We start from the raw sequence: 27,245 nt of genomic DNA, 5'->3' as shown, positions 1-27,245 counted from the left end.
TTGTTGTTGGTCTCACCTATTGTCTTCTCGCTGAACTCAAGATAATTCCATTCTTTTGCAAGATTAATGCGTCAAAATATAGCTTTGATGATGTCCTTGTTGTTTTCACAAATCTTTGAAATTTTCTCATTGTCTAGTACCTAATTTAACTGGATAATCAAGGTTCTCAGAAAATGTGGTCCTCACCTGTGATTTCCTTCTGGATTTCTGGCTTCATTTTATTGCACATTGTTAGTCTCTGAAACACTTATGAAATCATATGAGAACTTATGCATTCTGATTTATGATGCTATTCTAATTTTTGCTTTTTATTGACTTTTGATTATTTACTCCCTCACATTATGGGCTTCTAGAAGTTGAAAAATTTTATTAAACTTCATATATATCAAGTGCCTATAATGGTGTCTTGTACCTATTAGCAAAATTTATATAATGGATGAATAAATCTAATTGTCTATTAATGGCTACATGTAAACATTAAGAGACATCAAATTGTTCTTATTAATTAATCAATTGAGTATGCCAGTTTTGATGTTCACAAGTCATGTCTCAATTAATATACAGGTATCTGCATATATATACAAATATTTATTTATATCTTTTGTTTAGAAGTCCCTGGACTTCTAACCCTAATATACTCTAATCCTAAGAGGTCAACAACATTAACTATCTGAGTCCATATTTTATTGCCTAAATGATATGGAAGTAATGGAGAGATGGTTCAAGTTTTATTTTGAAGTAAATCAAGGAGAAAAGATAGATGAAGATATAGCACCAAATTATGCATTAGTTAGATGGAAGCAAACCATGATAAAAAATTTTAGGAAATCATGCATGATTTAGATATGTGAAAATCTAGACAAACCAGAATGATTTCCAAGAATACCTCTGCATACTCTTTCTGAGGGGATGCCACAGAATTTAATTTGCAGTGCTACCTGGATGAGACTTTCCAAAGTGTATATAAATATGCAGTGTTGCTTCACCACACTTTTAGTAAAGCTCTTCACATAGGTGTATCTCTAACTATGCTTTTAAGCCTCAAATTGTTACCACATAAATTTAGGAAGAAGTTTGACTGGGTATTTAGCACAATGGATAAGTCATGGAAATTCTTCTTATGTAAGAAGTGAACATTCAGTAGTTTTAAAAACAGAGGTTCTCAGCTAACACTATAGAAGAAGAGCTTAATTATAACAACTGCAATATTTTCTGTGGAATATTATCACATATTTAAATGGAAGTATTTTATTTTTCTTTAGGTCAGCAGATTTACTACTGTATTTTTTTAAAGTAAATTTTATCTGGTTATTTACATAAGTAACATTGTTTCTTTTTACTTCAGAGGCATATGATCTAGTGAATACAAATATCTGATACACACAATCTTCAATCAGTGTCAATAATTCTTTATTAAAAGAATTACTGAGAACATACATTCTGGCTATGATTTTGTAAAAATTTGCCCATAAATATTTACTCTCTATGGGTTGAAACAGAACAGAAAGACTTTGGGTTTTTGGCAATGTAATGATTCTATGATTAAAATAATAAATAAAAATATTATTTATTGGACCACTACTGGATTTCAGGATTTTAAATAAATAATGTATAATTTCAAAAAAAAACCTGCAAAGCAATAGTTACTGTTTTCATTTACTGATATTGAAACTGTGGCTCAATGGTTAAGTAATTCATCCAAGACCATATAGCTAGCAAGTGTTCAAATCAGGCTTTGAACTGATGTCTATCAGGCTGTTTATTTTGCTTTTAAGCTTGAATGCAGATTATGTTGATCAATGTGATGTTGATGTTTCTGAAGAGAGAGGCCCCCTGGCAGTAGATAAATTTGAAGACTTTACAATTTGTTTTAGGTACCAGTTCATTTCAGGCCAGGTGTTTTAGTCAGGATTCTCCAGAGAAATAGAACCAGTAGGATATACCTACTGGTGGCCATTCAAGTTGACACAAAATTAACCATTACACCAAGACATATAAATGCTCTGACAACTATCTAAAGTCATTTTCCTTGAAAACGTATAAGTTTTGATGGGATAAATAAGATGAAAAATAGATAATAAATGTATAATAAAAATAGTATATAAAGGTGAGGTGATTTTGGTTGAACTAATTTACAATAAGGTGTAAATGACTGTTAGATTAAATTAAGATTGATTAAAATATTTCAAAAGAAATTTGCCTTTTAAAATTATTTACTTTGGTAATCTAAGTCAGTGCTCTGAAATGTTGGATTTATAGAATTCTCTCTCTCCCATCTCTTTCACAGGAATAATGTCCTAACATTAACTATTTCTTTTTTGATAACATCTCTGGAGTTTGTATTCAATAATCCAAATTTAATTATTCAACTGGCTTCTGGATTTAAATACTTGTTGATGTAAACCTTCAGTGATTTTCAACTAATTTTCAATCATTCCAGTAAAATGATTTAAACAGAGAGCTATTTGAAACAGTAGAAATAAATCTATTTTAGAAATTAGTTTCATTATTAAAAGAATTGCAAACAATTATTTTGTCCCTGTAGTACCATGGTTCAAAGCATAGTGTTTTACAGCAGTATTTTTGCCTGCAAAAGACTTTAAAACCCTCTTGTAGACTGAAAATTTCTTTCTGTTGACCATGAGGAATATATATTCTACAGGGGATGGGTAATTCCTATTCATCATGTCTGATGAGAAAAGAAAGGTTCTTAGTATATTCGATGTATTACTTGGCTTGTCTAAACCAAGGATCGCATCTATAAATATTGCTGAAATATCTGGCTTGTTCATGTCCAAAAGCACTTTTAATTAGTATATTGCCTTTTCTGAAGGTGTTTTATAATCATGAAATCACACTTAACTCATTCTTGGTGGATGTGTTCTTGTCTTTTGGCCTCTGTCTCTTGTTGTTCAGCATGCAGTCTTGACCTTCAAAGCAGGCAGTAAGGACAACCAATTTTGAAGTTTCAATTCTAACATCAGGTTAGAACTTTTCTCTTAATTTCATTTCTGTGTCACTTAGAATAAAATCTACTACATAACAGTTGTTTCAAAACAGGTGTTTAAAATACTTTTTTAAGTTCAGGTTTATTTGTTTTTCCACCTGTGTCTGTTGGCTTTTAGTACTCCATAAATATGGTGACATACTATGACCTCATTTCTCTTCACTGGAAAACAACTTGAATCCACTCTTCAGCATTCACATGTCCTTTAAAAGCAATACTGAATCTTCCTTTAAGATAACACTAAAGTGTATTAAAAATAGTAGGAGGTAGAATGGTAGGAACCTCATGTCACTAGGATGGGAGAGGGGCCAAACCGAGATATATGAAAATACTTCTGTATTAAAATTTAAATTATTTGCTTATGAAACATGTTTATTAAAGCACACATGAGAGACAGGGCATTGTATTTGATGTAAAATAGAAAAATGAGAAAAGGTCCATATTTGCATGTGGTTTCAGTAGAGTTTCTATAGAATAGAAACACATAACTAATATATAAGACTGGATTTGAGCATTTCTGAAACTTAGATACACATAACCATCCGTAAGAATTCAGGGGGAAAAGAAGGCTCTTTTGCTGATTTATTTAAGAAAGACTTTGCAGTTACATTAGACATACATCCACATTGTGACCCCAGCCTTTCCACTCCTAGATAAGTATCCAAGAGAAAATGAAAAGTTATGTTCCCACAAAACCATATACACTACTATTTTCAACAGTTGTAATTATATCATCCAAATCTGAAATCCATACAGATTTCCATTAACAGAGAATGAGAGTGTCAAATCCTAACCATATTTCATTATATAAGATGAATAAGTTCTAGAAATCTGCTGTACAGCATTGTGCTTATACCTAGCAATACTGTGTTGTGCACTTAAAATTTTGTTAAGAGTGTAGATCTCAAGTTAAGTGTTCTTACCACAATCAAAAATTAAAATAAAGCAAAATAATGCTCAACATCACTAATTATTAGAGAAATGCAAATCAAAATTACAATGATCTGTCACCTCACACCGGTCAGAAATGGTCATCATCAAAAAAATCTACAAAAAATAAATGCTGGAGAGAGTGTGGAAAAAAGGGAACCCTCTTGCACTGTTGGTGGGAGTGTAAATTGATACAGCCACTATGGAGAACAGTATGGAGTTTCCTTAAAAAACTAAAAATAGAACTACCATATGACCCAGCAATCCCACTACTGGGCATATACCCAGAGAAAACCATAATTCAAAAGGACACATGTACCCCAATGTTCATTGTAGCACTATTTACAATAGCCAGGACATGGAAACAACCTAAATGTCCATCAACAGATGAATGGATAGAGATATGGATGGACCTAGAGTCTGTCATACAGAGTGAGGTAAATCAGAAAGAGAAAAACAAATATTGTATATTTACGCTTATATGTGGAATCTAGAAAAATGGTACAGATGAACCTATTTGCAGGGTAGGAATAGACACGCAGATATAGAGAATGGTTGTGTGGACATGGAGGGTAAGTGGAGGGTGGGATGAATTGAGAGATTAGGTTTGACATAAATACACTACAATGTGTAAAATAGCTAGCTAGTGGGAACCTGCTGTATAGCACAGGAAGCTCAGCTCTGTGCTCTGTGATGACCTAGATGGGTGGGATGTAGCGGGGAGGGAGATCCAAGAGGGAGGGGATATATGTATTCATATAGCTGACCCACTTCTTTGTACAGCAGAAACTAACACAACATTGTAAAGGAATTTTACTTCAAAAAAAATAAAATAAGATAAAATAAAATAAAATAAACCTTCTACTCATAGGAAAGAAGGTACTGAGTGAACTAATAAAATAAATAAGTACAATTAAAGGAACAAACTACTGGTAAACATGAACACATACATGAATGTCAAAATAATTATGTTGAGTGTTGAATTTAGAAACAAAGTATTATATTGATATAATACTTGATTACTTTATATAAACTTACAAAGTAATATGCTAACCAAAATGTAAATGGTTGTTTTCTAGGGCAGGCGGTAGATAAAAGGATAGAACAGAATGGGGATGAGGGAGATGTTCTTTATTTCAGTTTAGCTTGTAGCTCCTACAGTGAACACAGCTGCCAAAACTCATTGAATTGTCTACTTTAAATAGATACAGTACATTGTATATACATTATTCCACAATAAACTTGATAAATGCTTAAAAAGATTTTGAATGGAAAAAAAGATTAAATCCTAATTATTCCTATGCAACAATCATTGCTATAGCTTCTCAGTACAGAAACAAATAAATATCTAACTAATGATAACACTGTACTTTTGATATTTCATGGTTGTTTGGTAGACAATTTATATTGAAAACAGGGATAATTTCTGTATTATCTAGTTTTTATTATATTACATATTGTATATTTGTAGCTTTCCCTGTGTCAACTATTAAATCATAATTAGGGATCAATAAATATTATTGTTAATATTTTGTTCATAAGTTTAAGATACCAGTTTTCTGTAACATTTCCTATATAACATTAAATAACAATGTCATAAGAACAAAGTGAATTATATATGTACCATGCAAAAAATGAGAGTGAAACCTAAATAGTAACTTGTACAACAAAATTTCATTGTGTATACAGTTCAATATAATATCTTAAAAATAATGTAACAGGTTAAAAATTCAACACAAAATATCAAGATCACATAAGACATTACAAGAAAGTAAAAATAAAGTGCATTTCTCAATAGTAACTCCATTGATAGAAAATTAAGAAGAAGTGGGTTAAATATTGAGCACAGAGGACTCAATAGCTCAAAAATAACTCTTTTAATAGGATACACAAAAATAAATTTCTGAAGAAACAATTAAAGGCTTTTTATTAGAAAAAATTGTAACTATGCTTTTAAGAGAAAGTTTAGGTTTGTGAATTATCTGGAGGTACAGATAACTATTCTCAATAAACTGGCAGACTCTCAGTATCTGACTCTAATGACTTTTATGGCCAATCTTATTCTAATAATTTTTATAATTGCTGTAGGATTATAAAGGGGGGGTGGGCTCCTACAAACTGAGAGTCCTAACTGATTTTAGACAGGAACTTAAGCTCATGCCCTAAAATGATTAACCTTATATCTTTGTAAGTTCAGCACATGCCCTTAATATTAAAGGATTTAATGGTGTATGTTGATGTAAGTTTCTAAAGGATAAAGAAATAATGTTACAAGGGTGAAATATTTAGTCTCACACTTACTCAATATTAAAAATACTCATTTTTACTCTCAGAATATAAATCTATAGTCTTATCTCTCTTTTCCCCTCCCTTATTGATTTGATTAATATGAAATACTTATTAAACAAAGCTCATATTAAATTACACCTACTCTTCTAGATCATTATACTTTCCAGGAGATGGCACTATAGCACTTTGTTTTATAGTCCAGATAACAGATCTATAAGCTAAAGGTTATTTTAGCTATGCATTATATAATATTGAGTGAATTAAAAATTCTGTTTGGTCCACTGTATTATGCTCAATTATTTGTCTTGCACATTGAGTTTGTTAGTTATTTCTCTAGGTCTTTATTAAAAGTATGAAGTGTCCTACTTCAAAATTATAATATATAATTTTAATGAATTACCTGGTTTACTTTACAATTAAATTTAGGGAGTAATCTAACCTTATAAAGGAGTCTATAAAAATATTTATGAATCCAAATGTCATAGGTTACAGTGTTTAATAACTAATAATAAACTGCAACAATGCCAGTGAAGATCAAATTCAACATGATTCAGATTTGGGATAATGTTGAGAGTACCTGAAATTCCATCCACTATTGTATAATTTTGATTGTTTTAGTACATAGATACATGTTTCCCTATGAAGAAATTTTGAGCTTTCACATCAGTAACATTTGAAATGAACCGTTTAAATGATTCAGTACTTACAAAGTACTATACAAAAAAAAAAAAAGTACTTTTTTTTGCTATTTTAGCTTTTTTTTCTTATTTCATTCTACTGTGTTGTCATGTGACCATATATAGGTATTTGCTTGTCAAAGTATCATCAAGGAGATCAAACACTTATTAGTAGAGTTCAGAGAAGTGTTCAATAAGTATAAGTTCTAGGTGCTGGTGGTATGATGATAAAAATCTTTGACCTTGAGGATTTCAAAGTCTTATATGAGGCAGGTGTGTGAACTTATATTAATCTGTTTATTTTTTGTGATGCTAATGATTGAAAAGGTGAAGGGCTTGTGCTTTTTAAGAAGTTGAAATGTATCTACAAAAACCTTTATGGGTCTCTATAAAAGAAATTATGGCAGTCAGGAAGAATAACCACTGTAACATACATCAAGAACCTTCATAAAAAAATAGGGCTTCCCTGGTGGCGCAGTAGTTAAGAACCCGCCTGCCAATGCAGGGGACATATGAATGCTCATCATATCCCATGACCCTAAAATATAGGAGAAGTCATATTTTTTCTCAGCTGGTAGTGGATAGCTTGGCCAAAAACCGTATGATCCACATTACTTTGAACAATTCAAATTCATTCAATCGAACTGATCATGTCACATCCCTGCTTAAAACAAAACATCATAAAACAAACAACCAAAAATATATCGGATCCTTGTGAACTCCAGAATAAAATCTAAACTTTAAAAGATGGCACATAGGCACTTCCCTGGTGGCGCAGTGGTTAAGAATCCGCCTGCCAGTGCATGGGACACACGTTTGAGCCCTGGTTCAGGAAAATCCCACATGCGTGGAGCAACTAAGCCTGTGCACCACAGCTACTGAGCCTGTACTCTAGAGCCCGTGAGCCACAACTACTGAGCCCACGTGCCACAACTACTGAAGCCTGCATGCCTAGAGCCCGTGCTCTGCAACAAGAGAGGCCACCGCAATGAGAAGCCCACGCACCACAATGAAGAATAGCCCCCACTTGCTGCAACTAGAGAAAGCCCGCATGCAGCAAGGAAGACCAAACACAGCCAATAAATAAGTGAATAAATTTATTGGAAAAAGAAAAGTCCTACTCTCCAGAAAATAAGACTCTGCCAGAGCTCAATTCTGACCATTACTCACAATTTGTAAAGGAGATTTCTTCGCAGTCTGGCCCCCTAGAGTCTTCCTATCTCATGTAAAGGAGAGAAACAAAAATATATTTGGTAGGAGGGGTCTGGTCTTCAAGAATACAGATCATGAATGCTGGTGCCATAGAAGGGAGCTGAGTCTGGGGAAAATAAAAGCAGTACCTTTGTACAAACTTGTGAAGGTTACAACATCAAGAGACAGGCCCAATAAAGACTGAGATTTAATCAGGCAACACCTGAATGCTTTTCTTCCCCCACAGTGGAGCTCCAGCATAACAATAGGGGATTGAAGCTAAAAATGCTGCATGATGAAGACTCTAAGGAGAGTACATAGGGAAGACCTGTGTCAAGAGTGGAGACAAGAAGAAGGACACTACTGGAATTTGAAGCTCTAGAACCTATAGCTAAAATAAGCATTAAACATAGCACAACTTCCTGCTGGATTAATGTAAATTCTCACATTAAGAAAATGGTAACTTACACAAAAATAAACTCAAAATGGATTAAAGACCTAAATGTAAGGCCAGACACTATAAGACCCCTTAGAGGAAAACATAGGCAGAACACCTTATGACATAAATCACAGCAAGATCCTTTTTGAGCCACCTCCTAGAGAAATGGAAATAAAAACAAAAGTAAACAAATGGGACCTAATGAAACTTAAAAGCTTTTGCACAGCAAAGGAAACCATAAACAAGACGAAAAGACAACCCTCAGAATGGGAGAAAATATTTGCAAATGAAGCAACTGACAAAGGATTAATCTCCAAAATTTACAAGCAGCTCATGCAGCTCAATATCAGAAAAACAACCCAATCCAAAAATGGGCAGAAGACCTAAATAGACATTTCTCTAAAGAAGACATACAGATGGCCAAGAAGCACATGAAAAGCTGCTCAACATCACTAATCATTAGAGAAATGCAAATCAAAACTACAATGAGGTATCACCTCACAGCAGTCAGAATGGCCATCATCAAAAATCTACAAACAATAAATGCTGGAGAGGGTGTGGAGAAAAGGGAACCCTCTTGCACTGTTGGTGGGAATGTAAATTGATAAAGCCACTATGGAGGACAGTATGGACGTTCCTTAAAAAACTAAAAATAGAACTACCATACGACCCAGCAATCCCAGTACTGGGCATATACCCTGAGAAAACCATAATTCAAGAAGAGACATGTACCAAAATGTTCATTGCAGCTCTATTTACAATAGCCAGGACATGGAAGCAACCTAAGTGTGCATCAACAGATGAATGGATAAAGAAGATGTGGCTCATATATACAATGGAATATTACTCAGCCATAAAAAGAAACGAAATTGAGTTATTTGTAGTGAGGTGGGTGGACCTAGAGTCTGTCATACAGAGTGAAGTAAGTCAGAAAGAGGAAAACAAATACCATATGCTAACACATATATATGGAATCTAAAAAAAAAAAAAAAAATGGTCATGAAGAACCTAGGGGCAAGATGGGAATAAAGACGCAGACCTACTAGAGAATGGACTCTTGAGGATATGGGGAGGGGCAAAGGTAAGCTGTGACAGAGTGAAGAGTGGCATGGACATAATATACTACCAAATGTAAAATAGATAGCTAGTGGGAAGCAGCCGCATAGCACAGGGAGATCAGCTCAGTGCTTTGTGACCACCTAGAAGGGTGGGATAGGGAGGGTGGGAGGGATGGAGATGCAAGAGGGAAGAGATATGGGGATATGTGTATATGTATAATTGATTCACTTTGCTGTATAGCAGAAACTAACACAACATTGTAAATCAACTATACTCCAATAAAAATTATTTTAAAGAGTCATGCCAGATGGCAAAGACATAAACAAAAAAACACTCTGAAGTCATGACAACCAGATATGAGAACCATGACACAAATGCTGGAATTATCAGGGAATTTAAAAAGCTATGGTTAACATGTTTAGGGTTCTAATGAAAAAAGTAGAGAACATGTAAAAGCAGATGGGCAGTGTAAGAAGAAATATGGATATTCGTATGAAGAATAAAAAAAACATTAGAAAGCAAAACTCTGTAGCAGAAAATAATGTCTTAGGTGTACTCATTAGTAAGCCTGACATGGCTAAGAAAATAATTAGTGAATTTGAACAACACAGGTTAATGAAACATTCCAAACTGGAATGCAATGCAAAGAGAATTTATTGCTAGCAGACTTCACCTACAGTGTTAAAAGAAGTTCTGCAAGCATCGTGAAAATCATATAGGTCAGAAACTTCAATCTAATAAAGAAAGGAAAATCAGCAGGGAAGAAATAAATGAAGGTTAAAGAAAATACTGTTGAACAACACAGGTTAATGAAAAATTCCAAACTGGAATGCAGTGCAAAGAGAATTTATTGCTAGCAGACTTCACCTACAATGTTAAAAGAAGTTCTGCAAGCATTGTGAAAATTATATAGGTCAGAAACTTCAGTCTAATAAAGAAAGGAAAAGCATTAGAGAAGAAATAAATGAAGGTTAAAGAAAATACTTAATTTTTTCCATATTCTTAACTGATCTAAAACAGAATTATTTGTTTAAGCAATAAATTAACAGTGTACTAAATGATGCTTGCATATGGATATTTGAAATGAAAAACAGTAATAACATGAAAAAGAAATTTGAAATATTCTGTTAAAAGGTATCTGCATAAAACGTACACAGCAGTATTTGCAGCAGTATAATGCTATTGATACTTGAAAGATTAGTTATTGTAAGATCTAGGGCATCCACTAAAAATTAAGAAGAATTATTTATGGTCTAAGAAAGGAGATGCATTAATTTAACACAAAATAGTCCATTAAAATCAGAGAAGTCTGAAAAGGGGAAGAGAAAATAAAGGACAACAGGGAAGTGACCTCAGCAAGATGGAAGAACAGGAGTTTTCTCTGTTATCCCTCTACAGAACATTGATTTTGACAACCATTCATAGACAAGAATACTGTTCTGGGTGTCTGGGAGTCCTGCAGAGAAGTTCCAGCATGCTGTTAGAGCAAAAAATCTGAGAATACATGTATCGAGGAAGGTATGAAGAACAGTTTCATTTTACCCATTGTCATTCTTCCCTCAAGGCAGTACAGTTTAGTACCAAGAGACATAATTCCTTTTCTTTTTTCTTTTTATTAATTTTTTATTCAAGTACAGTTGATTTACAATGTTGTGTTAGTTTCTGCTTTACAGCAAAGTGAATCAGTTATATTATACATATGCATATATCCATTCTTTTTTAGATTCTTTTCCATATAGGTCATTACAGAGTACTGAGTAGAGTCCCCTGTGCATTAAAATAGGTTCTTATTCGTTATCTATTATATATATATAGTGTATATATGTCAAGCCCAATGTCCCAATTTATCCCTCCCCCCCGCCCCCTTGGTAACCATAAGTTTTTTTTCTACACCTGTGACTCTCTGTTTCATAAATAAGTTCATTTGTACTACTTTTTTTAGATTCCACATATAAGCAATACCATATGATATTTGTCTTTCTCTGATTTCACTCAGTATGACAATCTCTAGGTCCATCCATGGCACTGCAGATGGCATTATTTCATTCTTTTTTATGGCTGAGTAATATTTCAACCCATAATTTCTCCCACTGGAGTAAGTGAGAGTGTACTGAGTACCTGACTTCCCCAGCTATGGGTTGCTACCCATGAGGCCTACTTCTTCCTCATTCCACCCAGAATATGGAAATTATTGGCACAGCTGAGAGATAGGGAGATACTGGGAACAGAGAAGGGAAATGGGAAATTGCAGCTCTCAGAAATCAGAATTCAACAAAGGGCCAAGGATCCTATATATTGCTTCTTGGACTCCATCAGCAAGTCTGACCAAGGGCTGCTTGGAATGCCATACCTTTGGACCCCCAAGTGGCCCACAGTAACACCCAACTCTCTGAACACCTCAACTGCACCCCTGTGGCTGGTACCCTGCATGCAAGCTCATGGATAGTGACTGTGAGCCCTTAGATATGGCTCATAATTAAGCATGTACAAAAATAAAATCAACTCTGTGGCATTGGGAGAAGGTACAGAAATTTGAGTGTTTCAGGGCACCACCCTAGTGCAACAAAATGGAGGCTCTTAGGACACTGTCTGGATTTGCAGGATTGAGAGAAGGCATGCATATTTAATTCCCCTTCCCCCAAGTGGGAACAAGAAACATAGATTGAAAAGGTCTCAGAGAGCTTCAGAAGCCAAATTTGGGCTGACTGGTGAAGATATTTCTCTCCTGAAGCCAGTCAGTAAAGCCTGGTGAAGGAGACTCACTCCTTATTTAAATGTGAAGACAGCAACACAAGACTTAAAAGAAATGAAAAATCAAGAAAACATGATGTGACCAAAGGAAGACAATATTTTTCCAATACCCAGTTCCAAAGAAATGAAGATCTGACAAAGAATTGAAAATAATTGTTTTAGGAAAGCTCAGAAAGCTACCAGAGAAAACAGATAAGACAACACAATAAAATCAGCTAAATAATACATGAAAAAAATAAGTTTAACAGAGAGATAGAAATCATAAAACAGAACCAAACAGGAATTTTGGAGCTGAAGAATACAATAAATATGATTTTAAATGCAATAAAGAGACTCAATCACTGAGTTGATCAAGTAGAAGAAAAAATCTGTGAACTTGAAGACAGGTCATTTGAAATTGTTCAGTCAGAGAAGGTAAAAAATGAACAAAAAGAAATGAAGAAAGCCTATGGGATTGATGGAACACCATAAAGACAGCTAACATTTGCATTATGGGAGACCCCAAAGGAGAAGGGTGAGAGAAAGGAGCAGAAAACTTATTTAAAGGAATAATGGCTGAACACTTACCATATCTGGGAGGATATAGAAATTCAGATACATGACTATCAAAAATACCCAAACTGGTTGAACTCAAAGAAGACTTCACCAAGGCACAGTATAATCAAGCTGTCAAAAATCAAAGATAGACTTTCTAAAGCAACAAGAGTAAAAAAGGCTTAAAAGGGAGCCCACATAAGTCTGTCAGTAGATTTCATAGCAGATGCATTGCAGGCCAAGAGAGTATAGATTGATATATTCAGTGTGCTGAGAGAAAGAAAACGTATTACCCAGCAAAGTTGTCCTTCAGAAGTGAAGGAGAGATAGACTTTCCCAGATAAAAAAAAGACCTAGCTCATCACCACTAGGCCTACTGTACAAGAAATACTAAAGGAAGTTAATCAAGCTGATACAGAATGATGTTAATTAGTAACATGAAAGCACATGAAAGTATAAAACTCACTGGTAAAGGTAAGCATATTGTCAAATTCAGAACACTTTAATACTGTAATGGTGTTTTTAAACCACTTTTAACTAGTATAAAGGTGAAAAAACAAAAGTATTAAAAATAACTATAGCCATAATAATTTATTAGTGGATACATTTACAAAGATATGTAAATTGTGGCAGCAAACTCAAAATGTGGGAGACAGAAGTAAAAGTGTGGGGGGTTTGTATATGAAGGAAGTTAAAATTTTATCACCTTAAAATACACTGTTATAACTATAAGGTGTTTTATGTAAACCTCATAGTAACAACAAAGCAAAAATGTAAAGTTGATACATAAAAGATAAAGAGAAGGGATATAAACATATCACTACAGAAAGTCATCAAATCTCAAAGGAATACAGAAAAAGAGGAAAAAAGGAAAAAAAGGAACTACAAAACAGACAAAAGTCAACAAAAATGACAATATTAAGTCCTTATGTATTAATAATTTAACTTTAAACATAAATGAATTAAATTCTCCAATTGAAAATTACAGAGTGGCTGGATGGATTTAAAAAAAATATGAAACAAAAAAAACAAGATCCGTCTTTAAGCTGCCTACAAGAGACTCAGTTCAGCTTTAAGGACAGACATAGGCTGGAAGTGGAAGATTAGAAAAAGATATTCCATGCAAATGGAAACCAAAAGACATCTGGAGTGGCTATACTTATAGCAGACAAAATAGACTTTAAGTCCTAAAATCTCGTAAAAACAGAGAAGGTCATTTAATGACAAAGGGGTCAATTCATCAAGAAGATATAACAATTGCAAATACATATACACCCAATATCAGAGCACAAAACTATATAAAGCAAATATTAAAAGACCTGAAGGGAGAAATAGACAGCAATACAATAATAATAGGGGACCTCAGTACCCCGGTATCAACAATGGCTAACTCACGCAGAGAGAAAACGAATCAGGAAATATTAGACTTGAACTATATTTTACACCAAATGGACCTAACAAACATACAGAACATTCTCTTCAACATGCATTCTTCTCAGGTATACACAGAGCATTCTCCAGAATAGATCATATGTTAGGTCACAAAAGTTTTAATAAATTTAGAGATGGAAATCATATCAAGTATCTTTTCTTTTTTTTTTTTATAACATCTTTATTGGAGTATAATTGCTTTACCAACATCAGTACTCCAACATGTTGCTTTACCAACATCTTAACTCCAACATTTATTTCCACATCTTTATTGGAGTATAATTGCTTTACAATGGTGTGTTAGTTTCTACTTTATAATAAAGTGAATCAGCTATACATATACATATATCCCCATATCTCCTCCCTCTTGCGTCTCCCTTCCACCCTCCCTATCCCGCCGCTCTAAGTGGTCACAAAGCACCGAGCTGATCTCCCTGTGCTATGCGGCTGCTTCCCACTAGCTAGCGATTTTACATTTGGCAGTGTATATAAGTCCATGCCACTCTCTCACTTCGTCCCAGCTTAACCTTCCTCCCACCATGTCCTCAAGTCCATTCTCTACATCTGCGTCTTTATTCCTGTCCTGCCCCTAGGTTCTTCATAACCATTTCTTTTTCTTTAGATTCCATATATGTGTTAGCATATGGTATTTGTTTTCTTCCTTCTGACTTACTTCACTCTGTATGACAATCTCTAGGTCCATCCACCTCACTACAAATAACTCAATTTCGTTTCCTTTTATGGCTGAGTAATATTCCATTGTATATATGTGCCACATCTTCTTTATCCATTCATCTGTTGATGGACACTTAAGTTGCTTCCATGTCCTGGCTATTGTAAATAGAGCTGCAATGAACATTTTGGTACATGACTCTTTTTGAATTATGGTTTTCTCAGGGTATATGCCCAGTACTGGGATTGCTGGGTCGTATGGTAGTTCTATTTGTAGTTTTTAAGGAACCTCCATACTGTTCTCCATAGTGGCTGTATCAATTTACATTCCCCAAAACAGTGCAAGAGGGTTCCCTTTTCTCCACACCCTCTCCAGCATTTATTGTTTGTAGATTTTTGATGATGGCCATTCTGACTGCTGTGAGGTGATGCCTCATTGTAGTTTTGATTTACATTTCTCTAATGATTAGTGATGTTGAGCAGCTTTTCATGTGCTTCTTGGCCATATGTATGTCTTCTTTAGAGAAATGTCTATTTAGGTCTTCTGCCCGTTTTTGGATTGGGTTGTTTGTTTTTTTGATATTGAGCTGCATGAACTGCTTGTATATTTTGGAGATTAATCCTTTGTCAGTTGCTTCATTTGCAAATATTTTCTCCCATTCTGAGGGTTGTCTTTTCGTCTTGTTTATGGTTTCCTTTGCTATGCAAAAGCTTTTAAGTTTCATTAGGTCCCACTTGTTTTAATTTCCATTTCTCTAGGAGGTGGGTCAAAAAGGATCTCGCAGTGATTTATGTCATAGAGTGTTCTGCCTATGTTTTCCTCTAAGAGTTTGATAGTGTCTGGCCTTACATTTAGGTCTTTAATCCATTTTGAGTTTATTTTTGTGTATGGTGTTAGGGAGTGTTCTCATTTCATTCTTTTACATGTAGCTGTCCAGCTTTCCCAGCACCACTTATTGAAAAGGCTGTCTTTTCTCCATTGTACATTCTTGCCTTCTTTATCAAAAATAAGGTGAGCATACGTGCATGGGTTTATCTGTGGACTTTCTATCCTGTTCCATTGATCTATATTTCTGTTTTTGTGCCAGTACCATACTGTCTTGATGACTGTAGCTTTGCAGTATTGTCTGAAGTCTGGGAGACTGACTCCTCCAACTCTGTTTTTCTTTCTCAAGATTGCTTTGGCTGTTCTGGGTCTTTTGTGTTTCCATACAAACTGTGAAATTTTTTTGTTCTAGTTCTGTGAAAAATGCTTTTGGTAGTTTGATAGGGATTGCATTGAATCTGTAGATTGCTTTCAGTAGTATAGTCACTTTCACAGTGTTGATTCTTCCAATCCAGGAACATGGTATATCTCTCCATGTGTTTGTATTGTCTTTGATTTCTTTCATCCGTGTCTTATAGTTTTCTTCCTACAGATCTTTTTTCTCCTTAGGTAGGTTTATTCCTAGGTATTTTATTCTTTTTGTTACAAAGGTAGATGGGAGTGTTTCCTTAATTTCTCTTTCAGGTTTTTCATCATTAGTGTATAGGAATGCAAGAGATTTCTGTGCATTAATTTTGTATCCTGCTACTTTATCAAATTCATTGATTAGCTCTAGTAGTTTTCTGGTAACATCTTTAGGATTCTCTATCTATAGTATCATGTCATCTGTAAACAGTGACAGTATTACTTCTTCTTTTCTGATTTTCATTCCTTTTACTTCTTTTCTTTTTTGACTGCTGTGGCTAAAACATACAAAACTATGTTGAATAATAGTGGTGAGAGTGGGCAAGCTTGTCTTGTTCCTGGTCTTAGTGGAAATGGTTTCAGTTTTTCACCATTGAGAACGATGTTGGCTGTGGGTTTTTCATATATAGCCTTTGTTATGTTGAGGTAAGTTCCCTCTATGCCTACATTCTGGAGCTCTTTTATCATAAATGGGTGTTGAATTATGTCAAAAGCTTTTTATGAAGCTATTGAGATTATCATATAGGTTTTATCTTTCAATTTGTTGATATGGTGTATCACATTGACTGATGTGAGTATATTGTAGAATCCTTGCATTCCTGGAGTAAACCCCACTTGATCATGGTGTATGATCCATTTAATGTACTGTTGGATTCTGTTTGCTAGTATTTTGTTGAGGATTTTTGCATCCATGTTTATCAATGATATTGATGTAGTTTTCTTTGTGACATCTTTGTCTCGTTTTCGTATCAGGGTGATGGTGGCCACATGGAATGAGTTTGGGAGTGTTCCTCCCTCTGCTATATTTTGCGATAGGTGTTAGCTCTTCTGTAAATGTTTGATAGAATTGAGAAGGATAGGTGTTAGGGAAGGATAGGTGTTAGCTCTTCTGTAAATGTTTGAGAAGGATAGGTGTTAGCTCTTCTGTAAATGTTTGATAGAATTAGCCTGTGAAGCCATCTGGTCCTGGGCTTTTGTTTGTTGGAAGATTTTTAATCACAGTCTCAATTTCAGTGCTTGTGATTGGTCGGTTTATATTTTCTATTTCTTCCTCGTTCAGTCTCAGAGTGTTGTGCTTTTCTAAGAATTTGTCCATTTCTTCCAGGTTGTCCATTTTATTGGCACATAGTTGCTTGTAGTAATCTCTCATCCTTTGTATTTCTTCAGTGTCAGTTGTTACTTTTCCTTTTTCATTTCTAATTCTGTTGATTTGAGTCTTCTCCCTTTTTTTCTTCATGAGTCTGGCTAATGGTTTATCAATTTTATTTATCTTCTCAAAGAACCAGCTTTTAATGTTACTGATCTTTGCTAATGTTTCCTTCATTTCTTTTTCATTTATTTCTGATCTGATGTTTATGATTTCTTTCCTTCTGCTAACTTTGGGGCTTTTTTGTTCTTCATTCTCTAATTGCATTACGTGTAACATTAGGTTGTTTATTTGAGATGTTCCTTGTTTCCTGAGGTGGGATTGTATTGCCATAAACTTCCCTCTTAGAACTGCTGTTGCTACATCCCATAGGTTTTGGGTCATTGTGTTTTCATTGTCATTTGTTTGTAGCTCTTTTTGATTTCCTCTTTGCTTTCTTCAGTGATCTCTTTGTTATTAGGTAGTGCATTTTTTTAGCCTCCATGTATATTTTACAGATTTTTTCTTGTAATTGATATCTAGTCTCATAGCATTGTGGTCAGAAGAGATACTTGATATGATTTCAATTTTCTTAAATTTACCAGGGCTTGATTTGTGACTCAGTATATGATCTATCCTGGAGAATGTTCCATGAGCAGTTGAGAATAAAGTGTATTCCGTTTTTTTTTTGGATGGAATGTCCTATAAATATCAATTAAGTTCATCTTAATGTATCATTTAAAGCTTGTGTTTCCTTATTTATTTTCATTTTGGATTATCTGTCCATTGGTGAAAGTGGGGTGTTAATTTCCCCTTTTATTGCTGTTAGCATTTACCTATGTATTGAGTGCTCCCATGTAGGGTGCATAAATATTTACAATTGTTATATCTTCTTCTTGGATTGATCCCTTGATCATCATGTAGTGTCCTTCTTTGTCTCTTGTAATAGTCTTTATTTTAAAGTCTATTTTGTCTGCTATGAGTATTGCTACTCCAGCTTTCTCTTGATTTCCATTTGCATGGAATATCTTTTTCTATCCCCTTACTTTCAGTTTCTATGTGTCCCTGTCTGAAGTGGGTCTCTTGTAGACAGAATATATAGGGTCTTGTTTTTGTATTCATTCAGCTAGTCTGTGTCTTTTGGTTGGAACATTTAATGCATTTATTTTTAAGGTAACTATCGATATGTATGTTTCTGTTACCATTTTCGTAATTGTTTTGGGTTTGTCATTGTGTGTCTTTTCCTTGTCTTGTGATTCCTGCCTAGAGAAGTTCCTTTAGCACTTGTTGTAAAGCTGGTTTGGTAGTGCTGAATTCTGTTAGCTTTTGCATGTCTGTAAAGGTTTCAATTTCTCCATCTAACCTGAATGAGATCCTTGCTGGGTAGAGTAATATTGCTTGTAAGTTTTTCCTGTTCCTCACTCTAAATATGTCCTGCCACTCCCTCTGGCTTGCACAGTTTCTGCTGAAGGATCAGCTATTAACCTTATGGGGATTCCCTTGTATGTTATTTGTTGATTTTCCCTTGCTGCTTTTAATATTTTTTCTTTTTACTTAATTTTTGTTAGTTTGATTAATATGTGTCTTGGCGTGTTTCTCCTTGGATTTTTCCTCTTTGGGACTCTCTGTGCTTCCTGGTCTTGATTGACTATTTCCTTTCCCACGTTAGGGAAGTTTTCAACTATAATCTCTTCAAATATTTTCTCAGTCCTTTTCTTTCTCTCTTCTTCTTCTGGGACCCCTATAGTTCGAATGTTGGTGCATTTAATGTTGTCCCAGAGGTCTCTGAGACTGTCCTCAGTTCTTTCCATTCTTTATTCTGCTCTGCAATATTTATTTCCACTCTTACCTTCCAGGTCACTTATCCATTCTTCTGCCTCAGTTATTCTGCTATTGATTCTTTCTAGGGGATTTTTAATTTTGTTTATTGTATTGCTCATCATTGTTTGTTTGCTGTTTATTTCTTCTAGGTCCTTGTTAAACGTTTCTTGTATTTTCTCCATTCTATTTCCAAGATTTTGGATTATCTTTACTATCATTACTCTGAATTCTTCTTCAGGTAGACTGCCTATTTCCTCTTCATTTGTTTGGTCTGGTGGGTTTTTACCTTGCTCCTTTATGCGCTGTGTGTTTCTCTGTCTTCTCAATTTGCTTAACTTACTGTATTTGGTGTCTCTTTTTCTCAGGCTGCAGGTTTGTAGTTCCTGTTGTTTTTGGTGTCTGCCCCCAGTGGCTATGGTTGTTTCCGTGGGTTGTGTAGGCTTCCTGGTGGAGGGGACTATTGCCTGCGTTCTGCGGGATGAGGCTGGATCTTGTCTTTCTGGTGGTCAGGACCGCGTCTGGTGGTGTGTTTTGGGGTGTCTGTGACCTTTTTATGATTTTAGGCAGCCTGTCTTCTAATGGGTGGGATTTTGTTTCTGTCTTGCTACTTGTTTGGCATAGGGTGTCCAGCCTCGGAGCTTGCTGGTCATTGAGTGGAGCTGAGTGTTAGCGTTGAGATGGAGATCTCTGGGAGAGCTTTTGCTGTTTGATATTATGTGGAGCCAGGAGGTCTCTGGTGGACCAGTGTCCTGAACTTGCCTCTCCCACCTCAGAGGCACAGGCCTGACACCCGGCCAGTACACAAGGACCCTCTCAGCCACACGGCTCAGAAGAAAAGGGAGGAAAAATGAAAGAAACTATGAAATATATAAAGTTATTAAAATAAAAAATAATTAGTAAAAATAAAAAATATTGAAAAGTAATAACAAAAGAGAAAAAAAAGAAAGAAAGAAGAGAGCCACCAAACCATAAAACAAATCCACCAATGATAACATGCGCTTAAAATATACTAATTACAAAAAACCCAGAAAACAAACCAAAAAAATAAACAGACAGAACCCTAGGAGAAATAGTAAAAGCAAAGCTATACAGACAAAATCACACAATGAAGCATACACACACACACTCACACACACAAAAAAAGTAAAAAATATGTATATCGTTGCTCCCATAGTCCACCACCTCAATTTTGGTATGATTTGTTGTCTATTCAGGTATTCCATAGTTGCAGGGTACATCAAGTTCATTGAGGAGATTTAATCTGCTGCTTTTGAGGCTGCTGGGAGAGATTTCCCTTTCTCTTCTTTGTTCACGCAGCTCCTGGGGTTCAGCTTTGGATTTGGCCCCGCCTCTGCATGTAGGTCACCTCAGGGTATCTGTTCTTCATTCAGACAGGATGGGGTTAAAGTGGCAGCTGATTAGGGAGCTCTGGCTTACTCAAGGCAGGGGGAGGGAGACGTATGGAATGCGGGGCGAGCCTGTGGTGGCAGAGTCCAGCGTGATGTTGCAACAGCCTGAGGTGCACCGTGTGTTCTCTGGGGGAAGTTGTCCCTGGATCACGGCACCCTGGCAATGGTGGGCTGCACAGGCTCCTTGGAGGGGAGGTGTCGTTAGTGACCTGTGATTGTGCACAGGCTTTTGGTTGCTGCAGCAGCACCTTAGCATTTCATGCCTGTCTCTCGTGTCTGCACTGATAGTCATGGCTTGCGCCTGTCTCTGGAGCTCGTTTAGGTGGTGCTCTGAATCCCCTCTCCTCGTGCACCCCGAAACAATGGTCTCTGGCCTCGTAGGCAGGTCCAGACTTTTTCCCGGACTCCCTCCCGGCTAGCTGTGGCCCACTAGCCTCCTTCAGGCTGTGCTCACGCAGCCCACCCCTGTCCTCTCCCTGGGATCTGACCTCCGAAGCCCGAGCCAAGCCTCAGCTCCCAGCCCCGACCCATCCCGGTGGGTGAGCAGACACGCCTCTTGGGCTGGTGATTGCTGGTCGGCACTGATCCTCTGTGCGGGAATCTCTCCACTTTGCCCTCTGCACCCCTGTTGCTGGGCTGTCCTCTGTGGCTCCGAAGCTTCCCCCCTACCACCTCCCATCTCTGCCTGTGAAGGGACTTCCTAGTGTGTGGAAACTTTTCTTCCCTCACAACTCCCTCCCAGAGGTGCAGGTCCCATCCCTATTCTTTTGTCTCTGTTTTATCTTTTTTCTTTTGCCCTACCCAGGTATGTGGGGAGTTTCTTGCCTTTTGGGAAGTCTGAGGTCTTCTGCCAGCATTCAGTAGGTGTTCTGTAGGAGTTTTTCCACATGTAGATGTATTTCTGATGTATTTGTGTGGAGGAAGGCGATCTCCACGTCTCACTTCTCCACCATCTTGAACATCTCTCAATTATCTTTTCTTACCACAGTGGTATGAAAGTAGAAATCAATAACAGGAGAAAAATTAGAAATTTCTCAAATATGAAGTTATTAAACAACACATTGTTAAACAGTCAATGGATCAAAGAAGAAATCAAAAGGAAAATAAGGACATATATTGAGGCAAATGAAAATGGAAATGCAACATACCAAAACTTATGGGATGTAGCAAAATGCAGTTTTAAGAGGTAAATATTTTAGCAATAAATACCTACATTAAGAAAAATAAGAAAGATTGCAAACAACCTAACTGTATGCTTCAAGAATCAGAAAAATAGGAACAAACTAAGTCAAAAGTTAGCAGAAGCAAGCAAATAACAAAGATCAGAGCAGAGAGAAATGAATTAGAGACTAGAAGAACAAGAGAAAAGATCAGTGAAACTGAATTGATTTTTTGAAAAAAATACACAATATTGACAAATCTTAAACTAGAGTAACTAAGAATAAAGAGAGAAGACTCACATAAATAAAATCAGAAATTAGGAAGGTGGCAATACTACTGACAACACAGAAATACAAAACATTGTAAGAGGTCACTATGAACAGTTGCACCCTACAAATTGGGTCGCCTAGAGGAAATGGATAAATCCTAGAAGCATACTACGAAGACTGAATCATGAAGAAATAGAAAATCTGAACAGACTGATAATGAGTGAGGAGATTGAATCATTAATCAAAAATCTCCCACCAAACAAAAGTTCAGCAGCAGGTGGCTTCACAGGTGAATTCCACTAAATATTTAAGAAAAAGTAATACCATTCCTTCTCAATCTTTTCTAGAAAATTGAAGAAAAAGGAACAGTTCCAAACTTATTTTACCAGTCCAGCATTACCCTGATACCAAAGCTAAACATGGATATTAGAATAAAGGAATATTGCATACCAATAGTCCTAATGAACTTAGATGAAATACCTTCAGCAAAATATAAACAAGCCAAATTCACCATTAATAGGATCACTCACATGGTCAAGTCAGATTTATCCCTGGGATGCAAGAATGGTGTAACATCTGCAAGTCAATAAATGTAATACAACACATGAACAGAATGAAGGATAAAGATCATATGATCATCTCACATGCAGGAAAAACATTTGGCAAAATTCACCATTTCATGAAGAAAAAAAGACTCATTAAACTAGGTGTAGAAGTAATGTACCTCAGTACAACAAAGGCCATATTGACAAGCCCACATATGACATTGTAATGGTGCAAAGCTGAAAGCTTTTCCTGTAAGCTCAGGAACAAGACAAAGATGCCCAATCTCACCACTTCTATTCAGCATAGTATTGGAAGTCCTAGCCAGAGCAATTATGCAAGAAAAATAAATTAAAAGCATCCAAATTGGAAAGGAAGAAGTAAAATTATCTCTCTTTGCAGATAACATGATCATAAGAAACATAGGAAACCTTAACAAGATACATAGAAAACTATATTTCCGTATATAGAAAACTCTAGCAAAAACAAAACAAAAAAATAAAAAACCCTGTTAGAACTAATGACAGTGAAGTTGATTCAGTAAAGTAAAATGGTAAAGTCTTAAAGTTTTTTTTTTCAATACTCTGGTATTTCACCTCCTACTCTGAATACTGAATGAATATGAATGACTTAAAAGTTAGTCCAGATTTTTACAGAGGATACATTTATTTTTCATCATTATTGGACGTTTGAAATTTTTTAACCTTCCATTTTCTTTAATATATATTTCCTCAAAGCAGATAAGTTGAATCTCTTCTGTAAGTGGATGTTTTATTTTTTTTAATTTAAAATTTAAAAAATGCTTAGCCAAATTAAAAAGAATTTTTTTTGTTTGAGGATAGAAAATCAGCATACAAAAATCAGTTGCATTTCTGTACATTAATAACAAAAGAAATTAAGAAATACTTCCATTTACAATAGCATCAAAAAGAGTAAAATCCTTTGGAATAAATTTAACCAAGGAAGTGAAAGACACATGCTGAAAACTGTAAAATGTTGATTAGAGAAATGTTAAAAAGACACATAAAATATCTCATTTCATGGATTGGAAGAATGAATATTGTTAAAATATCCATACTACTCAACGTGATGTACAGATTCAACACAACCTCTATCAAAATTCCAATGGCATTTTTCTCAGAAACAGAAAAAACAATCCTAAAATTGAACTGAACCAGATACCCTGAATAAAAAAAGCAGTGTTGAGCAAGAACAAAGTTGCAGGCAGCAGACTTCTTGATTTCAAATACATTTTAAGACTATATTAATCAAAGTAGTATGGTACTAACCTAAAAAGAGATGCATAGACCAGTGGAACAGAATAGATAATGTAGAAATAAATCTTTGCATATAGGGTTAACTAGTCTTTGAAAAAGGTGCCAAGAATACACAAAGGGAAGAGGACATTCTTTTTAATAAATGGTGTTGGGAAACCTGGATATCCTCATGTAAAAGAATGATATTGGACCCTTATCTTACACACTGCACAAAAACCAACTCAAAATGGACTAAAAAATTAAATGTAGCACCTGAAAATCATAAAACTCCTAGAAGGAACCATAAGGAAAAAAGCTCTTTGACAGTGGTCTTGGCAATGATTTTTGGGGATTTGACACCAAAAGCTGTGGCAACAAAAGTCAACATAAACAAGTGGAATTGCATCAAGCTAGAAAAGCAATCTCACTTTTGGGTATATATCCAAAGAAAATGAAATCAGTTTCTTGAAGAGACATATGCCCTCTCATTTTTATTGCACCATTACTCACAATAGGCAATATATGGAAACAACCTAAGTGCTTGTCAATGGACAATCAATGGATACAGACAAAAAATGTATATGTGTGTATATATATATATATTCCCTGTATATAATGTAATATTATTCAGCTTTAAAAAAGGAATTTCTGCCATTTATGACAACACAGATAAATCTAGAGGACATTATGTTAAGTGAAATAAGCCAGGTACATGAAGACAAATATTGCATGATCTCACTTTTATGTTGAAATATAAAAAGTTGAACTCATAGTAACAAAGAGTTTAATGGTGCTTACTAAGGATGGGGGCTGGGAGAAGTGGGGTGATGTTGGTCAAAGTGTACAAACTTTGAGTTCTAAGATAGGTAAATTTTTCAGAACTAATGTACAGCATGGTGGCTATAGTTTAAAATAATGTATTTTGTCATTGAAATTTGCCAAGATTAGATCTCAAGTGTCCACCTGACACAAAAACATGTTAACTATGTGAGGTGATGGATATGTTAACTGGCTTGATTGTGGTAATCATTTCACAATATATATGTATATCAAAACATGTTTCACACCTTGAATATATACAATATTCATTTGTCAATTATACATAAATAAAACTGGAAGAAAAAGATAAAATGCAACAAATAAACTATTACAAATGTGTTAGATATTTATCTAAGTATATGAATAATTATTTTAAATGTGAATGGTGTGGCTACACCAGTTTATTTAGAGTTGATTAAATAACTAGAGACAACCATGTATTATCTACAAGAAACCCACTTTAAATATGAAGACTCAAAGAAGTTAAAAGTAAAGAGATGGAGAAATGTATGTTATGGTAACACTAATAAAAATAAGCCAGAGCAGCTATGTGAATCTCAAAGCAGATTTCAAAGTAAATAAGATTATTAGGCTAAAGAAGAGCATTATGTAATGGTAAAGGGGTCAGTTCTCCAAGAAGACATAGCAATCCTTAATGTGTATGCAACTAACAACAGAGAATCAAAGTACATGTGAAAAAATTGATAGAATTGAAAGGAAAAATAGTTGAATCACTATGATAGGAGACATCAACATCCCTCTACCAGTAATTGACAGTTCCCACAGATCCAACAGGTAGAAAAATCAGTAAGGCTATAGTCGCCCCGAACATCACTGTCAACTTGATCTAATTGGCTAATACTTCATTCAGCATTGGCAGAATACACAGTCTCTTCAAGTTCACATAAATATTCACCAAAGTAGAACACATCCTGAGCCATAAAACACAGCTTAACAAATAATAGAATAGAAATAATAGAAATCATACAAAGTATCCTCTCAGACCACAATTAAATTAACAAGGAATCTATAAAAAATGAGGAAATTTAAAACGTGTACACATTGGAAAGAAAAAATGAAACTGTATTTACAGATGACATAATTGTCTATTAGAAAATGCCATATAATCTATAGGGACCTCCCTGAAGTAATAAGCCAGTATAGCTTGGTTGCAGGATAGTGGGTCAATGTACAAAATTCAAATATTTTCTTATATGCCAGCAGTGAACAATTGGAATTTGAATTAAAAAAAAATTGCAGAGATGTAAATTAGCATAGTCAACAGAGGAGCAATCAGGGTGCACATTTTTACACAGTCTGATAGTACCTAAAACATTCTTTGGAGTACCAGAACTACACTGAAAGGACACCTAGTAATCTCTTTTGTTCATTTCAAAATCGTTGATAAATTTTCTTGCCAGTGTTTTTCCTTGTCAACATAAATTATTTCCAATGATTATTTTTGATTAAAAAAGTATAGTCTCATTAGGTTTGTCCTGATTATTTCATGGGCACAGTACTATTCTTAATTATCCATATAGCTCTTCTTAAGTTTGTTTTGCAAAGGTAGAACCATAAACAAACAAACAAAAAACAATCAACTTCTAAGGCTACAGAATGAACTTCTGTCTAGAATTTTCTTAAGGAATCTTGTATGGGATATTTAAAGCCTCTATTTTTAGCTTTTCTGTCAGTTTACTAGCAAACTCACTCAAGGAAACTCTTCACAAGATTTCAAGTGTAGTACTTATATATATGGGAGAATTGTGTTACTTATGAGCCCTGCAATATATGCTAAAACTCCTGTTCTGTTTGCAGATGACTTTCCTCAGCCCTTTTACAGCCCTAGGGTCCTGTAAGCCAATCACCAGGCCAGCTTTCCTGGGGGACTTTGTAAGCTTTGGCTCCATATAATTTTTGTATGTCAATTTTGTATCCTGAAACACTGAATTTGTTGGTTAGTTCTAAGAGTTTTTGGTGGGGTCTTTAGGATTTTCTCTATATAACACCATGTCATCTGCAAATAGAGACAGCTTTATTTCTTCTTTTCTAATTTTGGTACTTTTTTTTTTTTTGGACTAATTGCTTAGCCTAGGACTTCCAGTACTATGTTTGATAGGAACATTGATAGTGGGCACACTTACCTTGTTCCTGATCTTTGAGGGAAAATTTTCAACATTTCCCCATTGAGTATGATGTTAGCTGTGGACTTATATGGCCTTTATTATATTGGGGTATGTTCTTTCTATACCCACTGTGCTGTCAGTTTTTATCATGAACAATTGTTTAATTTTGTCCAGTGCTTTTCCTTCTTCTATTGAGATTATCATATGATTTTTATCTTTCATTCTCTTAATGCGGTGTATCACATTTATTAATTTGGTTATGTTGAATCATCCTACATCACAGGG

Source organism: Orcinus orca, chromosome 9, assembly GCF_937001465.1.
Source record: "Orcinus orca chromosome 9, mOrcOrc1.1, whole genome shotgun sequence".
In the NCBI taxonomy this organism is placed as follows: Eukaryota; Metazoa; Chordata; class Mammalia; order Artiodactyla; family Delphinidae; genus Orcinus; species Orcinus orca.
The sequence above is the reverse complement of the archived record's forward strand: the minus strand, read 5'-3'. Positions refer to the sequence as shown.